Raw genomic sequence first — 21,080 nt, 5'->3', positions numbered from 1 at the left:
CGAACAAACATCCAAACAAACAGACAGAATTACTGACAATAAGGGTCACCTATTTCGGCGACCCAATATACTGTAGTGTCTCCAATCATGGTGCGGCGTACGATTTTTTTGAAAATCAAAGTGGAGCATGGGACAAAAAAGGTTGAGAAACATTGATCTATTCTTACAAAAAGGCAAATATGTATGTATATATATATATATATATATATATATATATATATATATATATATATATATATATATATATATATATATATATCTCTCTCTCTCTCTCTCTCTCTCTCTCTCTCTCTCTCTCTCTCTCTCTCTCTCTCTCTCTCTCTCTCTCTCTCTCTCTCTCTCTCTCTCTCTCTCTATCTCCCTCTCTGTATTCTATGCACGGCCACATCTTTTAAGTTACAAACTCCAAACTCGGGGTACAAATACAACTTTGCGTGGGGAGGGGGTAACATCGGATATGTGGCCAAGGCTTCACGTGGAGATGTGAGGCGGGGGGGGGGGGAGGGAGGGCTCCATGTAAATGTGTACCGTGTAGTGCCACCTTGTGATGGTGGCAGAGGGTATTACAATTTCCAAATTTCCTTCTGCTACAATGTTACTTATTCACATTCCTCTTCCCGTGCAACGACAGGTAAATCTGCAAGTAGTTTATAAAATTGGATCAACATGCCTTACATGCATCAAGCATTTTTTTATTCCTGGAAATAAATGTCATTGTCTGTTTGCAGATAAACATTACAAACAGTGCACCCATCCATCCATTGGGACCATACTCTCGTCCAGAGTGTTGGTGCTGCCAAAGCAGTCTCCTGGGCTCTTGGGCACAATCCTGGATGAGTTGCCACTCCGACGCAGGATACTCAAATGGCTCAATCATCCCAGTAAGCTGTTACTCATTTTGCCGACCTCGGAGGGATGACAGGCAGAGTCAACCCCACCTGGTATTAATTCAACAGGATGCAGGATCTGAACTCAGGGCCCTTGGATCCCAAACACACCATCCTAACCATTAAGCTAACACCAGGCATAAATATCATCATGGTCTCCAAAAATTAGGATGGCAAGTCAAGAGATTAACCTGCATATTCTCGACATTTTGAAAGGAAAACCACAAACTGGGAAAAGCAAGACCAGTGTTTTTGCTGTGATGGATCTGCTATTACGCCACTATTGGTACAAGCTGCTAAAGTCAGGGGCTATCTCCATATTACATCAGCAAATTTGGCAAGTTTTTGCCTCCCCTCTGTCCTTCCCTATCACTTATGTCATATATCCCTACCCTTTTCTCCTCTGCTTTGACTAAGGCGACCTCCTCCCAACCTCCTCCTTTTCTTACCGACCTATCCTTCTCTCCCCGAATCCCCCTCCTCCTTTCCTCAATTTATTTTCTCAGCTTAGCCATTTCACTTGCTTACTTCATCTGTAAATGTCACCAATAGGCTGGGTAATGTCATGCGATCAGATTACCTTGGTTTGTTCCGTTTTTATTCAAAAAAATCAAAAAAAAATCAGCTTATCGATCCGACAATGATGATTACCGCTGATGAGTGAAAGATGAAAGCAGACATGAAAAATAAAAATGGTGGATTTCATCACCAAACAGGCTGTGCTCCATGATCCTCCATCTTATGGGCAGTGCTTGCCTTCATACACATCCAGCGAAACCTAGAGTGAGCAAATAAGATTCCATAGTTTCAATAGCTGTCTTTTAGGTATGCATTTCTGATTCTGATGTACCATTCTCTGTTACAGAGTGTCGGTGCTGTCAAAGCAGTTTCTTGGCAAGGGTTATAATGGGTGGTTTCCCTTCCTCAGAGTACTTAGAGCAGGAATTTGTCGTTTGTTTTGGGTGCCATCGATAGCTCACCTACTCTTCACAAAGGACACCATGTGATCTTTAATGTCCACCAACTAATACCGGCAGATGGGGCACCGAGTTTAACATACATCTGAGAGACAGCGCACACATTTATGAATCACCCTGCCTGTGAAACACCGGGATGACAATTTACAGCTGGGTCGGGATTCAAACCCAAGCTAGACAGCCAACAGGGAAGTGTGCGTACCTCTAGGCCATCCTCACAGCCCAAGTATGCATTAGTGGTTGCTTATTTGCTCTTCTAAAGTCAAAATATGCCTTATTGTATTTGCTATGAATGCAATGAATTGTAGAACTCCATGTAATCAGGCCCTTGGAGGTCAGGATTAAAGATGAAGTGTTGGAAGTGCCATGCAGCATCCACACTTTCATATTAACTTGGCAGAGATAGAGGTAAAACAAACAATATCGTGTTCTTATTATTTTGAACAAATGTACTTTAACATTTCTCATTTCCACATTCCCTTCTTTCCCAGCATGCTGTATTAAAGTGTCAATGAAGAGGTGTCATTTAGGGAGCACAATGTTAAATACTCTTATCCACCCTCTCATACGGTCCATGTGAATATCACCATCCTGGCAGTTTCTTTAGAACAAAAAGTGTCTTTCAACTTGCAAATCACCTCACTCAGCTTCATGCACTTCTTCATCCCAAGATAAATATCCTTTTTTTTTGTATACAAAGTTGAGACTCCTGGAAGAGTGAGAACATTCTAAGATCGACTGTAATCTATATACCCCCGTGAGGCACTGCTCGTAAACACTGTCTTGTTTGATTTGTTATGGAGTGGGACATATTTTTCAACTGATGATACACAGCAATTGAAAAGGCAAATTAAAGGTCACAAGAACGTGCCTCTGGCAGATGCACCAGTTCAATGACTACGTGCGTCAATTTCATAATAAATGATCTATTATATCAAAGAAGCAAAATAATTCAGATGGTGAATGACTTATGACCAGAACCAAAGTAACAAAGTTCACCGTTGCAAAAATGACATGACAAATGTTTGTCTTACCATCATATGAACAGCATATCTGTCTGTCTGTCTGTCTGTCTGTCTGTCTTTCTTTCTGTCCCCAACCCTGTTATATTATATTATGAGATGTATAAGTGAAATGCCATGTTATTATACAAGTGAAATACTGGCATAGGAATTTGATGCCTTCTTGCCTGACATTCATCTGGATGGCCATAATGTGACCCTGCCGGTGGCCACCCGGCAAGATGAATAGCCAAGAGTGTGACTGGCCCAGGGACACTGCGAGAAGCCAATCGAGCACTCCCTGACCACCTTGGCTATGTCTTTCGCACAGGCATAGAACAAATCGTGATGACACTCATGTGGTATCGTCAGCATTTTACTGTTTCCTGTCACAAAACAATTCTGAGAAACACGCGCGCACGCACGCACGCACGCACACACACACACACACACACACACACACACACACACACACACACACACACACACACACACACACGCACACACACACACACACACACACACACACACACACACACACACACACACTTCAAGGCAAGCTTTCATACAAGAAAGACTTTTCATAACTGCTATTTTTTGTGCTATTTTACAATTTAAGCATCATACATCGATTCTATCGGCAAGTCAGTTCCAACATGTAATCGTATCTGATTTCAACTCCAGTGGATAGCTCAATATTCATCATGTCGATGTAATGACAATCCCTTTGAAAGTCCATTTGAGACAAAGTGCTGAAGGTGAAGTCTGCGAGTCCGAAAAGCCGTTATCATCTGGGATTTACTTTTTAATGATTGAAACGGATGATTTGTTGTATTTTTGTTGGAAAAATAATCCTTTCTCGACCCCCACTTCATCTGATGAAGCCACCAATTATTTTCAGTTATGATACATCAACTTGATGAGATCGACAATGTTGCCTTTTCCTCAAAGAATAAATATTCTTGATGGTTTTCTCATCAGATTCAGCAGTGGCATAGCTCCAGCATTTTCATCTTTATAATATGTATTAAGGGTGCAGATAAATTGAGAAAAGTTACGGAAGAGATGTCCATGGAAGAAAAGTGGGTACGGTGGCCTAATGGTGAAGACGTGGGGCTGGAAACTCAGTGGTTACCTGGTTAAATCCAGCTGAAAGAGGCAGTAACAAGACTTCTGAATGAACCTTAGCTTATCTCATGATAATTACTTTGTCACTATAGGATTGTCAGTAAGGATGAATGAATTAATGAGCTTAAAGCATCGGTTCAACAAAGGGGAGGAAGTCTCCCTCCTCCCCCCCCCCCACCAAAGTCAAATTTATAAGTGTACATATTTTGATGTTTTTACATAACAAATCTATTGTTGTCCAATCCAACGGTGAATATTTCTCTCTCCTCCACACAATAACTTCTTAACTGGGCTGTAACTGTAACTTCCTTTGAGTTAGTCACTCACTACAAGTGCATGGGGTCAGAAATAAGGGTATTCCTCTTCCTCCTGCAATGCTCTTTTGTTTTATTTTTTTGTACTTTTCACTCAGTGAAGTGACTTGCTCAATCTCTCAAACAAATTCCTGCTGCACCTCGTCTGGAAATTAAAAAAAACGTTGTAAAAAATAATGTGCAAGGTTTGCTGTGATTCCGTGATCAACATCAGCCAGGTCACGGAACAAGAAGAGAGGAACACTGAAAAAAAAAACATTGACCCATATTTATTTTCTGCTACCTGATAGGTAATGTGTGATAGATAGGTAATGTGATAGGTAATCACCTCCCTTCCCTAGGTGAAAAAAATAATTCTGATTGCATCCCTGCCTTCAGGAGGAGGCAGCCAATCTGCTTGGCCTGCATTTACGGTCTGCAGGTGTTGCCGGTCTATACGTTGTGGTTGACTTATAAATGCCTCAGGGCAGTTTGGGATGGGCATTTAAAAGCAGCTTGTAAAAGATAGTACTGCCACATCAACCTACATATACAGTTAAAAAAGGAAGGGTAAGGGAGTAAGTATCATCATCATCATGATGATGTGCGGCAGTTAGAATGAGGAGAGAAAAAGATGGCAGGTTGCCGAAAATGGAGGAATTTGAGGACAATGTATCGGGACATCCGGGCGGCCTTCGAGTGATGGCGAATGTTCAAGAACTCAAGAAAAATCGTTGCATTATAAAATGAATGAGGGAAATTAAAAATGTCTAAGAAATGAGATACTTACAATAGTCCGACACACGTAAACAATTTGATTTTCCAATACAGTGTATTGTTACGAAAATGACTGAGGGGTTAATGAATGGATTAATTGGTTAGTTATATTTCATTATGAATATTAGCAAAAGGCATTTTGTAGCATCTTGTTTCGTGATTGTCAGGATCGAGTATATAGAGAGCTCCCTATCACAGCAGCCCCTATGTCTGTCTCTCCCCCCCCCCCCCACGCCATTTGCCTCTGTATTTAGTGTTCTTAATCCTTCCCTGTTGTGTTTTCTCACCTCCTACATGGCTGCAAAACCAACACAGTGGAAATGTATTTGCAATCTCTCACGCAGCTGTGAGAATATGGTGAAATCGCATCTGCAACCTCTGGCACACTGAAGCAGCATGGTGGAGCCACATGTTGGGGCCAAGAGTGAGGGTCAGCTCATGGAGCAGATGACGTCACAGCCTAAATTAAGGATATAAAAGCAATGCACAGAGGTGCTGCTGCAGTCGAAGAGTCGGATGTAGTTTGTTGCAGCGTTCAGTCCCCTTGTAAGAGACCCGGTCCAAAATTGAGTTCAGCTTCCGCGAGAGTCCAGCAGTCATTCCCAGGCTTTCAGTCACAGTGCAGGTGGAGTTGGAGTTCCAGTGTCGAGGGTATGTGCCAGTCATGGGTCGACCCCAGCCACAATACAAGCGACTCCAGCCACAATGTGAACCGCAGGGGGGCACTCGCCTGCAAGCTAATCGGCATGCCACGCTGTGTCCTCCGGGTGCCTCAAGGAAAGCCCTTTGCAACTTCAACTTCCCATCTGTCTCCTCTTGCATTTGTCTTGTGTTCCTCATATGAGTCTACATCGACAAGAACTTAGTTCAAGGATAGGCTTTGAGTCCATCTGTAATGAGCTGATAAGCATGCGTCGGTTTCTCTGCTGTTTTCCCTTTCATGGGTAATTACTGTGCCATCCTCCCAAATTACTATTTACTGAATTACAGTATTTCTTTATCACCTTTGCTGTGGTTTTGATCTGCAGATTCACCCTCCGACATTGCTAAACTAACATTAAACCGAACACGTGCCGAGCTTTGGCGTAGAGGCCCAACTATTTAATTCTTAACCGCACCACGAGGCTTACAGTGTGTGCAAGTGAAATGCCTCTGCTCGGCCTCTGAGAAGTTTATCTCTGGTGATGTCTTATGAGTTTCTCTCAGGCCGTCTTGGGTCACCCCTTAGAGAGACCCAGTACTGTTACAATATTTTCCAAATTAACCCACCTATTTATTTACTTCATCATCCACTGGTGGAGGTTTAGTCTCTTGAACTTCAAGGCCTCGCCACCTTTTCTGGGCCAACAACAATGGAGGTCCATACCTTTCCTTAGCTAGCCTCCAAAGCCAACCTGAGGTCGGGCAACCTCTATCAATCCAAGTCTTTCCTTGGAATATCAGAGCTACTCTCAGTTGACAAGGCCTTTGTCCACAGCTCAATGGAATAGTGCTCTTTGCTATGGGCTGGCACTCCAACATCACATCTGTCTCTCCTGGATTCTGTGGAATCTAAAGTTCTCCAAATTATTGGACTCTCTTGTTATGAGGCCAAAGCCCAAGGTCCTTCGCTCTCGCATCACAAGCAGGTTTGTGGTCTCGTTTTTTTCTACCGCCCATCCTCCGATATTGCTCCCTCTGCTCTCTATGTCCTGTGACCATCCATATCAACTCCAGGATGCATGCATTCTTCAAGTAATCCCATCCTAATTAAACTTCCAAAATCAAGGCTGAATGCACACTTCAACTCTTTTTTTAACGTTTCTTCTCACGTCTGTGGAACCACTTTTCAGAAGCTGTTCTGTTTCATTCTTTCCTCCAGGGTTTCAAGCAAGCAATGCACCGCCCTCTCTTGTCATCACCAATTCTGACCCATGATCTTGATTACCCCCATTAATGCTTCCTAACCCAACCATCTTACTTGTTAGTTTCATATCAAAAATTGGCAAATTTGAAAATGACACTTAAAAAAACCATTTTACAAAGAAGAGCATGATTGTAGGAAATAAAAACTGATATGGTTATGGTTACTTGGGTTGAAGACGCCTCTTTTTATGCAACAGTGAAGAGGTGCACCAATTGTTTTCATCCTCTAAAGTGTAAATGTTAGCAGTGGAATAATCAACCTACAACTTTTATTTTCATTATTCGGACGAAGCCGAGCGAAGTGAGGTTGAGGCCATTTATTCATGATACGTGAAACACCCTGCAACCCATGCCGACAGAAAAGGGACTTTTGGGAACACAGAGCACATTTTCCATCAAATCATGTAGTTTTGTTTAAAAAAGAAATTACCCATGGGTCGGTGCTCCGATGTGGAAAGATTCATGTCAATCACTCAAGTGGTTGCGGAGAAAACTAATTTAAAAGCAAATGAAGGTGAAAAACTGAGGGAAGAAGAAAGGATGGATGTGGATGCTTATTACTAGTACAAGTACACATAGTTAATAACAATGGAGGTCCATACTCTTGACATAGCTTCGGTGCTCGTCACAACAAGTAGAGAAACGTTTCAAGGCTCGAACCAATCCTGGACAGATTTCTCTCCATCACAGCATAATAAACTGAAAGTGGCAGGAATTGGTTATTTGTTCAGGGTGACGACAATAACTCGTCTCCACTTCATGAAAGACACCATGCGATCTTTAATGTCCATCAAAAACCACTTCTGGCAGACAGGTCCTCCAGCTTAACGTCTTTCCGATGGACGGCACACATATTGATGAATCGCCATGCATTTGAACCATCAGGATGACAGTTTATAGCTGCATCGAGATTCGAACCCAGGCTAGAAAGTTCCTCCAAAATCTAAATCATCCTTTCATCCCAATTATAGTTGGTAAGAAATATAACATCTATATATATATTTGTTGAAAAATAAATATAAACGTTGGCATTTCTTTGATTATTGTGAGTGTCTCGTTCATATAACCTTTTCAACAGTCCACATATATGTGTAAATGGTGGCAAAGATTTCATTTATTTATTTTTTTAACAGGGAAAAGGGTGAAATATGATCTTCGGAGTAGGTGCCCCAAAACTCCACGACATAATTGTGTGATGAAAATGGCACGACAACATTGTTTTGAATAACAGGACTTTTCCAACTTGTTACATTGCTGGTATGTTGAACATTTTGCATATAACCATATTTAGAAAACACGATGAGCAAATGTTTCGCACAAAGGTGTCTCCAAAAATAGGTCGCCATATTGCTCATGAGGGACTAGACAGGGCAAACACAATAAATCTCGAATTCAAATTGAAGAAGGTATCTGTCTCTTTCAGTGCTGTAAACACTGGAAAAAGCTTCCATTCCAAACGCATTCCAAAGCTTTACTGCCTGATGGAAAACTGATCCGAATAGGCTACTAAGCTCGTGGTTATAGATGTTCTGAGACACACTTTGGTGCTGAAGTACATGAGCTGACTGTGCAGAGAATTGATGAGTAATGCAACATGCTGAGGAAGCAGAGTGTAGCTCACAGAAAGCCTGGTGTTGGCTTCGTGGTTAGGGTGGCTGGCTTGGGATCTTAGAGTGGTTAGGGTGGCTGGCTTTGGATCTTAGAGTGGTTATGGTGGCTGGCTTGGGATCTTAGAGTGGTTAGGGTGGCTGGCTTGGGATCTTAGAGTGGTTAGGGTGGCTGGCTTGGGATCTTAGAGTGGTTAGGGTGGCTGGCTTGGGATCTTAGAGTGGTTAGGGTGGCTGGCTTGGGATTTTAGAGTGGTTAGGGTGGCTGGCTTGGGATCTTAGGGTTCTGAGTTCGAGCCTTGTTGGCTGCTGAAATAACACCAGGTGGGGTTGACTCAGCCTATCATACTTTTGAGATCCATGAAATGAGTACCAGTGTACTGGTTTAGGGGCACAGCATCAGTGGCATAGTTGTGCCCCAACAAAATGACAGCGACCCAGCAGCCAAGCTGCCATACACAAGAAGAAGAAAATCACATATAGGACTTATCCCAGTTGAGGAGAAGACTTCATTCCTGTATAATTGGAAACTCAAGAGCTGGCACATTGTGAAGATTTTGTTGGGATTAACTTCATATTTTGGCCACTTGCTCCTCATAATGAGATGTTCAGAGCATGACTCTATTACAGATTGATTTATTCAATCTGGTGTTGGTGTAGCACAGGCAGGATGAACCAAATGACCTCCTCCTACATCAGAATCCTTTGTTACCCCGAGCGCGTAGTGCAAAACAATTTGTTCACGCTGTTTGTCAGTCATTACATGATCAAGGAAATACTTGATTTCAATTGAATTATATATTTTGACACTTTAGAACACAAATCCGAACATGAATCGGAACACCAACCTACAGTTTAGGTGTACTTTGATTCTGAATTTGGCAAATTGTATGGAACCTTGCCCCAAACATGCATGCGCACATCGGAGTAAGGTAATTGTTTTAGTCTGTCTGTCAACCAAAATTAAAAATCATTCCAAAAAGAAAACTCATTGTTTTCAAGGACATCATAAAAGGACACAAACAACAAACGTGAATAACTAATTTAGCGTGTTAAATAAGGTGATGTAAAAGACATTGCGTCATCTGCAGTGAACTTCCAATTAAATTGATTTTTTTTCTACAGCCTTTAAAACTGTTATTTTATTTCAATTCCACAATATATATTTGAACACTGTGGAACACATATCACCTTGATTGCACTTCCAAAAACCTCCAGTTTAGCAGTACTTGAGCAGAATGTGAGGCCGTCTTGACCAATCAAATTTGCAATGTTCTGACAGTGGAGGAACAGCGAGATGCAGGCAAAATAGCAGCGCCCAGCAATGCAACCACACTTAGTACAAAATATCTGTTTGTTCAGTGCATCTTTTTCTCAAAGATCGTTCCAAAATCAGCAGTTTCTCAGAGAATTGGCAGAATGTTCAGCTCTGGATTGTTCTGTTTGACCCATCAGCTTCATATGGCTGCCATCACACCTGCTATTCAATTTTCATGAACAAAGCCAATATCGATCGTACTTGGAAACTCAAAGCAGGAATTGAAAAGACCCTTCCCATTTCCTTTTTCTCAAGACTGTGTGGAGTGAGGTGTTCAATGAACTCTCCAGTTATTCCTTGTTATTACGACGTTGAGAAGTGTCAGATGGAGAGGTGCTCCACCAGATCTTGAAAACGGTACATACTAGCTAGACCTTGTTTCTTTTACTTATCATTCATGAATGTATGTTCGACTGGGAATCATTAATTTGGTCTGCTGAGGCACGGGTGTATCACCATCACTACTGAGGCATGGTTGTATCACTGATGCAGTTTCCCTCTGCAGGTTAGGGAACGAATCTAGAAAGGTACGATAGGTTCTTTAACATCCGCTTGCAAGGAAGGGTCGCTGATAGGACAATGAGGTTAGCATCTCCCCTGAAGGATGACTCAAACATGTAAAGGGCGATGGCAAATCTATTGGAGAGGGTCATCTCCTGATACCTGGATGGCTCAAATACGACTTTAAACTGGTAACCTCACCCCTATTCGCTAGACTTAGTGCCTCCGGCTATTCCTATTTTGAAATGGAAGCAATTTAAGTTCTTTAGATGCGTCTTAAACAGTAACAACAAAGTTATCAACACTGCAGAAGAGAATTTTGAGTGCTGAGATTTCAAAAAAACTCCACCCTGGATATGCTGTTTCTGCTCTCCCATCAATGGATGGAGGTCCTCAATGCCAGACAGGAAATCCGAGCCGTATCCCTGGACATATCACGTGCTTTTGACACAGTCTGGCACCCTGCACTACTCACCAAACTCTCTTCCCATGGCATTCAAGGCCATCTCCACTCATGGCTCGCAGACTTCCTCTCCTGTCGCAGTCAATGTGTGGCCCTAAATGGAGTTCTTTCATCCCCTCTTCCTGTGCAGGCTGGAGTTCCTCAAGGTAGCGTTCTGGGCCCTGTTCTTTTTCTGGTTTTCATCAATGATCTCTCCGACTCTCTGGAAAATCCTCTATTTCTCTTTGCTGACGACTCCACCCTCTGCCGTACCATCTGTCATCCCTCAGACCGGCAAGCAGCAGCTTCTTCGCTCACTGCAGATCTGGATAAAATCACAAACTGGTCCAACACGTGGAACATGTCTTTCAATCCAGACAAATCTCACACTCTCACTATGTCTCTTCGAAAGGACCGTTTAGAAAACCCCCCCATCCACTTTCTCAACAATCCTCTGGAAGAAGTCTTTTCTTTCAAGCTTCTGGGTCTCACTATCTGCCATGACCTTTCCTGGGAAAGTCACATTTCCAACCTCGCCTCAAAAGCCAGTCGCCGACTGGGAATCCTCCGTCGTGCAAAGTCCTTCCTCGGCCCTCTTGAGCTCCTGACCACTTACAAAGCTTTTGTCCGTAGCCTGATGGAGTACTGCTCTCCCCTCTGGGCTGGTGCTCCTGCCTCCCACCTTTCTCGGCTTCACGCTGTCGAAACCAAGGCATTTAAGATCATCGGCATCTCCCGCAATGAAGCTGAGTCTTTGGGCCTCTCACTCAATCACCGCAGGTTGGTCGGTGGTCTTTCTGTCTTCTACCGACTCCTTTCCAGCCTTGCCCGCCCTGCTCTCTCTGCAATTTGTCCCCACCACATTTCCACAGAGCGCTCAAGGTCCGCCAACAACCCCATTCTGGTAAAACTACCAAAATCACGAATCACTGCTCATCTTCACTCTTTCATTCCTCTTTTTTCCCGCCTTTGGAATAAACTTCCTCACTCTATTCTTTCCCATTCTTCCCTCCAGGCTTTCAAAACAGCTGTTCACCACCACCTCTTATCTTCCCCCATCCAAATCCTCGATCTTTTCTACCCCCAATAATCCACCCAAGCCCACTACCTTCAATTCCCCTGCTTTCCTTCCTGAAAGTCCCTGTAATGTCCATCTTCTCTGCGCCATGTTCCCCGTCCCATCCCCATCCCTCTCCCTTCCACAGTTCACCTAATGTGTCTGTTCCCCACTATTTTGTCCCTTCCATTCCCACCCCTCTTGTCTCATGACCCCTTGCTGTGAGTTGTGTGTTAGCTCTCATACGAGCCTCGACCAAGGTATACAAAAAAATAAAATAAAATAAAATAAAAAAAACCTTTCACTGTAGGTACTAGGCAGCTTAAAGCTGTTTAACAGAAACTTGATAAAGTACTGCCCTAAACAAAGGTTAATATTGGATGTTTTTTTCCAAACATATCTTTCTTGTTCAGGCTCAACTTAATTGGTTTGAAGAAGAGCTCACACATAAAACATCACTTCATCTTCTTTCCTACAGTGGTTAGATGACGTCTCTCAACATTGGTAATGAAAATTAATTGTCAAAACGTACAAGCAAACCCTCATATGACAATGGAAACTGTCACATGTTGGAATCGTTTGGAGGTGTTGGAAACAGACACGGACTAGAGAATTAATAGAACACCTTACACCGTGCAGGAGCGCTGTCTTGAGAATGAAGGACATGGGCGGGGTGTACGAGTGTCAAATTTTATTGGTCGGCATGATGTAAAAAAATTTAAAAAGTGGCAAATTTGATTGCAGTAGTATGTGTCAGGGCGGTGCTGAGGTGTCGTCCACCAAATGGCGGTCTCGTTGGGTTAAGCTGAGGCGGTCACTTCGGGGGGTGGGGTGCCTAGAATGTCCTATCCTGAAGAAAGGATGATCATCTGTCTGTTATCATCAGAGCTCAAGCATTTGGACATCGGTATTGCAGCCCTCTCTGAGGTTCGGAGACCGGATAGTGGCAACATCATGGCAGGTGGTTACACCTACAATTGGTCTGGTCGCTCTGATGGTTACCATTCCCAAGGAATTGCTGTAGTGGTGTCCAATAAACTGATTCCAATGGTAATTGAGGTAACACCGGTCAACAACCGTATTATGAGACTAAGGATTTGTCACTCCTTGGGTGTCGTTTCTCTGGTCTCTGTTTTTGCCCCGACTGAGGCGAGCCATCTCACCTTGAAGGACGCATTCTATGCCATGCTCAAGTCTGTGGTTGAATCAGTGTCCCAGGCAAGATACTCTTCTAGTCTTTGGAGATTTCATTGCATCGACTGTAACTGATCGGGATGGTTATGCGAACACGTGTTGGTCCCATAGCTCTGGAACTGTGAACCAGAATAGCACTAAGTTCCTTCACTTTGCAAGAAGGCATGGATTTAGGGTGGCTGGTTCATGGTTTCAGGGCCACAGACTCATCGCTGGATTTGGTATTCCAACGCTGGTGGTGTGGCAAAGGAGATTGGCCGTATGTTCATTGATGGTCGCTGGAGAATGATCCAGAGCTGCAGGGTCCACCAGAGTGCTCAGCTCCTCAATACCGAACACAGGCTTGTAGTAGCAACTCTGAAGTTGCAGCTTAAATCTGGGAGATGGTCCCATCCCAGCCGAGGCTGGATGTTGGCAAGCTTAAGAATGAGAGGGTAGCTGAGGAGTTTGCGAATAGGCTGAGTGGGGATTTGGGGGGTGGGAGTGGTTTGGTGGAATCCTGAAGAGTTGTGGTGTGCCTTCAAGACCACCATCGTTGATGTTGCCAGATGTCTTGGAACTCATGGTTGGGCAAAGAAGAATTTTGTCTCTCAAGGGACACTGGATACGATTGACCAGAGTCGCAGGGCCAGGCTTAACGCAGAGCTGAGCTGTTCTGGGAGTTGAGGCGTAAAACTGTACGTGCACCGAGGGTGGACAAGGAGGCCTATGTGTGAGGAATCTGTGAGGGTGTAGAGAATCACCTGTGGTCAGATGATTCTCATCCTGTTTTCAGGGGAATTCACGCATTGCATTCCTCCAAGTCAATCTCTTGTTGGAATGCAGTTCAAGCGGAGCGTGGAGGGCTCTTGACAGAGGAGTCTGAAGTGAAGGCCCGCTGCGCCGGTTACTTTGAGCGACTGTACCAGGCTGATCCACCAGCTGTTGATTTGGATGTCAGGGGTGTTACTATTCCTGTTGCTGACCCTCCAATCAACTGTGGCCCACCTTCGTTTGTGGAAACACAGGCTGTGGTGAACTGGTTGAAATGGGTAAAGCTTCTGGGATTTGTGGCATCCATGCTGAACTTCTCAAGGCTAGTGAAAATGCTGAACTCATGTCATTGCTTGCAGTCCTGTGCTCTGCCTGCAACACAGGCATCATCCCAACCCAATGGATTAGGGGCCTTGTTGTCCCTCTCTGGAAAGGGAATGGCGATCGCCAAGACTCTCAGTGCCAGGCATGGTCTTTGCTTGGATAATTCTTGATCGGGTTTGTCAACAACTACTTGAGCACCTGCACCCAGAGCAGCCAGGCATTATACCAAAGAGGTCAAGATTTACCATATCCTTGCCATTCGAGTCCTCACTGAATGCAGACGAGGGTTTTGGCAGGGGCTGCTTGCAGCCTATGTTGATCTCTGCAAAGCATTTGATTCAGTGAATCGGGATGCCCTCTGGAAGATTCTTGATCTTCGTGGGGTGCCACCAAGACTGATCAATCTGATGTCTGAAGTATACTCTGGAACTGAGAACGCAATGAGATGTGGTGATACCATCTCCCACTTATTTCCACTTGTTACTGGAGTTCGTCAGGGGTGTGCACTGGGCCCCACACTTCTCAGCGCTTGAATGGACTGGATTCTGTGGAGGATGTCAAAGAGATTAAGCTGCTGTGCATTGTTTAGGAATGTCAAGATATCTGACCTTGATTTGGCAGATGATGCAGTCATCTTTGCGGAGACTCTGGAGATCCTTTTGTGGGCCCTCGAGGTGCTGAATGAGGATTCAGAGCCACTGGGATTATGGGTTTTCTGGGTCAAAACCAAGATCCAGGCTTTCAATGACATCTTGGATGCTGCTATCTTGTCTGTACCTGTTTGTGGTGAGGATGTTGAGGTCACAGAGAGATTAACTTTCCTTGGCAGTGATATTCATGTCTCTGATGGATGTGAGCCAGAGGTGAAGAGACATCTGGGTCGGCCTGGAGAGTCATGGATTCACTCGATCATGGAGTGTGGCGCTGCCGGTACCTGTGCAGGAGGAAGAAAGTCCGAATCTTCAGGTCCTCGATGCTTCCATTCTTGCTCTATGATGTGAGACTTGAACTCTGACCAGGGATCTGAGACAGAGAATTAATTCCTTTGCTACCAGGTAGACCTCAAGATAACAGACCTCAACATCCTCACCACAAACAGGTACAGACAAGATAGCAGGTCTCTTCTGAGAATCCTTGGCTATCGCTGGTTGGACATTGTGTCCAACGAGCGGTTGCCGAGAGAGACTCAAATGAGATTTGTTACCTGCATAGTCCGTGAGCATCAGCTGCAGCTGTATGGACATGTGGTTCATTTTCCTGACGCTGATCCTGTTCACCAGATTATCTCATAAGGGAGCCTTGTGAGTGGGGTTGGCCAATGGGCTGACCATGTTCCTCATGGTTGCAGCAGGTTGATCAGCATCTCAAAGAGATGGGGATGGGCCAGGCATCTACCTGGGGGATGGCCAGATGGAGGCCCTGGAGTACCGGCGGAAAGTGGAAGCAGCGACACGCTGCTCCTGTGCATGCTCCCATACCTGACCTGATCTGAATGAAAGGGTTTTGAATGTGCTAAAAGGCAATTTGTGTTCTTCAGTGTTCAAGTGTATAATTCAATTACAATTAAATAAAGATTTTTGATGTCGTAGAAAGGTTTTAGAGGTTTTTTTGGGGGGAAGTTTACTGCCGTTTCACCCAGTGTCGTTTACACCACCTTATTTAACACATTACATGAGTTCTTCGTGCCTGTTGCTTGTGCCCTTTTTGACGTCCTCAAAATAGTGGGTTTCCTGTTTGGAATGATTTTCAATTTTGTTTGACTGCCTGACAGGCAGACAGTAAAACTTGAAGGGCACTCAGTGGAGCACATATCTCTGCCATGTAAGGCCAAAAAAAAAAAATGTTGCATTGGCGTAACCCGCCCGACCCTAAAAATTCCGCCGACCCTACGTTTTTTTGTTGTTTTTTTGCTATCGAAAAATTTTGCCGACCCTATTTTATTGCTATTTTTGTTGTTTTGCTATCGTTTTCAAGTATCTTGTTGATTGCGATCGCGATCGCAAAAACCCGGAAGTGTTTCGGACAGAACCCGCCGACAAAAAGGGTGGTACTCGAGCCGGGGGAGATTTTGGGAGGGATTTATTAGGAAAAAAAATAAAAAAAAAGATCCCGACCGACCTACCCTATTTTTCAGTGACCCGTTACGCCAATGCAACATTTTTTTTTTTTTGGCCTAATGCCTGATCCATGAGAATATATCGGGCACGTTACGTTTTTGAAATATCATGCTATACAGTACTATATCGTTTTTGGCCCTATTTCTAAATGGTGAAGAATCACTGAAAAAATTATCAGATCTGGATCCGGATTGGGATCTTCACCACAATTGAATCAGTTCATCCTTGTCACACACCCAACCTGTCTACCAAGTTTCATGTGAATCCGTCTACAACGTTTTGACATATCCTGTAGACAAACAAATAAACAAGTGAAATTGCTCATTGAGCAAGGAATTGCCAGAATAACTGTCATATCTCCATGATCTCTGAAAAAACAAAAACCTGGAAATCAATTTGGTTCTTATCAGTCAATAGTGCTGGGTAGCAAGTTTGGTCATGATCATAACTTGGAAGTCAATCAGATTTGAAATGGCGTTTTTATCGCAATTTTAAAGTTTTGACCCGACCCCCCTGACATTCGACCCCGGACCGCCAAGAAGGGTGCTGGTTATGACACTCCAATGAGACATATGGTTGGATGCAGAATTGGAAGATTTAGTTTGAAGTCTATACGATCATTTCAGCGGACGTTATTGCGAAAATAAGAATTTCGGTTTTTCGGTGACCTTGACCTTGACGTTTGACCTACGTATATTCACAAAAAATGACAAGTGTCTAAGTTGGACCATGGCCGACGTCTGTACCCAGTTTGGTCTTGATCGCTGAAATGGTGTGACTGCTACAGGGTAAACAAACACACAAACAAACAGACAGACAGACACACAGAATGACACACACAACCGACTAACATAATTGTCGAAATCCGAAGGATTCCGGCAATTAACAAACAAACAGACAGACAGATAAAGAGGTGAAAACATAACCTCCTTCACCTTCTGGAAAAAATTATCTTGCTCCTCTCTGCGCATGCACAATCGGGACACATTTTGAGGTAAAGTACTGATAAACGACAGGTTCGTTTTCCGATTCATGTGTTGCATTCAAAATATAACATCTAATTGAAAATAGGTTCTTTCCTCAATCATAAACTGACATTTGTGGACAGACAGACAGAAGTGAACCAATTCTCACCATATCATCTCAGAAGGATTGTCAAACGAAGCCATCCATCTTTTTCCATGGTCTGCTCCTAAAAGAGCTCCAGTGTTTTAAAGTTCTTGACCTTATGCTTCGTGTGCGTTGGGTGAAAATAATGTTCAATGTATTTGCGATGGGGTATCATATGAAGGTTGCGAGCAGGAAATGAATTATAACGTGGAAGGACTGGAGGGATGCTAAAAGAATTGAAGTAAAGCCGAAAGCATCACGCTGTTTCGGTTCACCTCATCGTAATCTGCACCGTGCACTTGCACCAACTGTTTGGATCAAATTTGTGTGTGCTAATTAGCAGCTAAGGAACATTGAAAGCACATTCCCAAAAACAGCAGGGGCCTTTTTGCGAATTGCCACAAATGCAGTTCTGTGGGATCCACAAATTCCGACAAGCTCATGGCATATCCAACCGACCTTTAGCTTCACTTACTTGACTTGAAAATGCATACGTAAAGGTACCTGTGCCGTTCAAGAAGTTCAACAAATGGTACACTCTCGTCCAAGATGTGTCCATGTTTTCTGTTTTTGAAAAAACATACACACACAAAGCAGAGAGTTTATCCATCCCAAATCACATAAAGACCCCATGCCCCCTTTGTTTATATTACTGCAACCATTTTTTTTTAAAGACAAATCGATGTGACATGCTGAGATAAAAAAACATTGAAATTTAGAAATAATTCACTGATGATTCGTATCTTCTGCACTGGGAAAGCAAAAAATGCTCACTTGTCGCCCCATCGTTACATGATGGGGAGGTCACAGATCGGACAGGAGAGAAAAAACGAGTTTCACTTGCTCAATTTCCTATTTTAATATTGAAGATTTCCAAAAGATAAATCGTATCTAATTCCCACAATATCAAAGGATAGTTTCAGGTGAACAAGGGATATAGTTGTTTGTAATTCATTCATAACTTATACAAAGTAATGAAGGACCGTGCCAAGGAGATAATCTAAAATTACACAGAAGATAACTGTAATCAGCAGCGAGCTACCTTACCCTCTGGGTGTGAACTGGCAATGTTGAACACATTCACCCATGAAGACATGACATTCACAGTCATTTATTAACTCATCTGAAAAAAATTTGGTTTGAACAGAGTACAGAGTATTCGTTGACTTTCATATCCAAAGAAGGCATTCAGATGAAACGTGTGAATCGCCTGGTCAATTTATTTATAGTGCAGAAGCTGCTGATCTGACGACGACCACACTTGGAGATAATATGCAGATGACAAGAAGCTTCCAATAACCCAGTGTGAAAGAGCCTAAAAGAACATCACACCACTTGCTACCCAGAGTCCAGGCAGGGATTCGGAATATCGCCAGAGTGCTGGTGATGGCTCATCTACTCTTCACAAAGAGCACCGTGGGATATTTAACATTCACAAACGAATGCTAACAGACAGGACGCCCAGTTTAACGTCCATCACCATCTGAGAATGCCTGGTATTGGATTAATGGTGAGGGTGGTGGGCTTGGGATCTGAAAATCCTCAGTTAAAATCCCCCTCGGCTGTTGAATTAATACCAGGTGGGGTTGACTCTGCTGTCATCCTTCCGAGCTCGGAAAAATGAGTGCCAGCTTCTTATTATCCTGTGTCGGAGTCGTGACCCGTCCAGGATTGTACCCAATAGCCAAGGAGACTGCTTAATAAGCATCAATGCTCTGCACAGAGTATGGTCCCAATGGATGGATGGACCATCTGAGGGACAGTGGACACATTGATGGCTTGCTCTGCATGCGAAACAACAGGATGATGGTTTGTCGAGATTCGAACCCAGGCCAGCCAGCTCAGAGCCGAGCACCCATACTCCAGGCTATCCTGCCAGCCCAAGAGAAGAGAATACTGGAACAATAAAGTGCCTGAACATCAAAAATGAAATGACAAAATTATGGAAATAAAAGACAATATCTCTGTATACCACTTGATTTGGGTTTGACAGACATTACAAAAACAAGCTTTACAAAGTTTAAAAAAACTAAACATAGAATTTTATGAAACAATTAATCACTAATAATAAGATGTGAGAGACCAATGACAACTCTATAAAGTCATCAGAACAAAACAACCGTGAAGAACTTCCACAGTAACTTCCAAAAAATGGAATGTAAAGTAAGTGTTGCTTAGCTATGGTTTGTGGAGCTTTTTCAATATTCAATTTATAATACTAAGATTTCCTTACACCCTGTATAGATAACTGAGGAGACTTGTTCAAAAAAAAATTATAAATAATCAGTTGGCCGAACTAACAGAGTCTCAGAAGAATAATTTATAATCGAAGATACGCCTATTCCTGATATCAGCACAAAGGATAGCTCAAACTCGACATCAATCCAAACCGAGCATGAAGACAAACCAGCAGTCGGCACACGCCCAATTTATCTCTCATGAAACTCAGCAAAGGAGCATCTGTTTATGATGTATGCAAAACAGAATTCTGACCCTTACCCCTCTTCTCACACAGATCATATATGAGGCGCCACGAGGAGGAGTGATGTAAGGGCCACATCGGCCATTTTGGAGTTCATGCCATATAGCACTATTTTAACCTTTCCCCTATCATCCGAGCCTATCATCATCATATGATTAAAAAAATGTTGCTTACATCACTCCTCGCGGCGCCTCATATGTTTCTTTCCTCCCCCTTCCTTACACTGTTTCTCTGATCCAAATTTTATTTTCCAGGACCTCAGACTGGTAGCAGAGCTGTCTCACACACACACCACACACCAAGCTTAGCGGAAATGCGGTCACTTACTAGGACATTCTGGGTAACAGCGAGGTCACAACAATGGCGCTGACTTTCTCACCCCATGGATGCTAACCTGTGGTTGGTTGTTTACTTGTGCTTTTATCCTTTCAAAATGTTGAGCGTCAAGCAAGGAAATGGCACGCACCATTTTTAAAGTCTTTGGTGCAACCCGGCTGGGATGTTAGCTACCGACCACCCAGATTTGGGCAGACACTCCACCCAGTCTCAACATGCAATCATTACTCCACCCAGTCTCAACATGCTTTCCCTTTTTTCGCTGCTCTTCGCACACCCTCCCTTCTCTCCACTCTCTTCCTCTGCTCCTATTCATTTTCTCAATTTAGTTTTTACAATTTACTCATGGCCATCTTCCCAGTACATCTATACTAATAAAAGGCAATGTGTGTCAGCGTTTCAGTGTGTCTCCTCCATCACTCCAAAACCATAAAACCTAGCAGCCTGAAACTTTGTATGCATACGAAGAAAGCTCCAGTGAAGTGCAAGAGTGAAAATTTGGTGCTTCGGTTAATTAAAACACCCCTTATGAAGATAATTAACGACCTTAGTTAATTATATCCTTCATCAGGAAATTCACGGCCACCTTGCTGTCTGGGGTCTTAAGGCGTTTCCTGGGTAACCACGCTGGGGTCTGAAGCCGCCATGTTTTTTGACCTGCTCAACCATATCTTGACTTGAAACAGGCTGCAACGATTTCTTCACGATGAAGTTGGTGTTTGCACTTTACTTGCTCATATTATCGAATGACTGTTCATCATAGCTTTGGAGTGCTGTATACATTGCTTTTGTAAGTACCATAAGTTTTCAAATCACGAGCTTGGAGTGATTTCATACATTAGTTGATACAATTTTCCACGATGTACTCTCA

At 43.3% G+C, this 21,080-nt stretch overlaps 1 long non-coding RNA gene across 3 annotated transcripts in view; it reads right to left on the bottom strand.

The window, feature by feature from the left end:
- Positions 1 to 366: 366 nt before the first annotated feature.
- LOC147032380 (uncharacterized) overlaps positions 367 to 21,080 on the bottom strand; it is a 35,594-nt gene continuing 14,880 nt past the window's right edge. Inside the window, exons 4-5 of one of the 3 annotated variants that reach the window (XR_015055140.1) lie at positions 17,896 to 17,955; positions 367 to 1,665 (exon numbers count right to left, since the gene is read on the bottom strand). This is a non-coding gene — a long non-coding RNA (uncharacterized LOC147032380). Of the gene's footprint in view, positions 1,666 to 17,895; positions 17,956 to 18,255; positions 19,264 to 21,080 lie in introns of those variants that run through there. The other 2 variants (XR_015055142.1, XR_015055143.1) reach the window with 2 other exon arrangements.

The sequence above is a fragment of the Eptatretus burgeri genome, chromosome 2, assembly GCF_056783735.1.
Source record: "Eptatretus burgeri isolate ZD-2024b chromosome 2, Ebu_testis_v1, whole genome shotgun sequence".
Classification (NCBI taxonomy): domain Eukaryota; kingdom Metazoa; phylum Chordata; class Myxini; order Myxiniformes; family Myxinidae; genus Eptatretus; species Eptatretus burgeri.
Note: the sequence above shows the minus strand (reverse complement) of the source record. Positions and strands in the feature narration are given on the sequence as shown.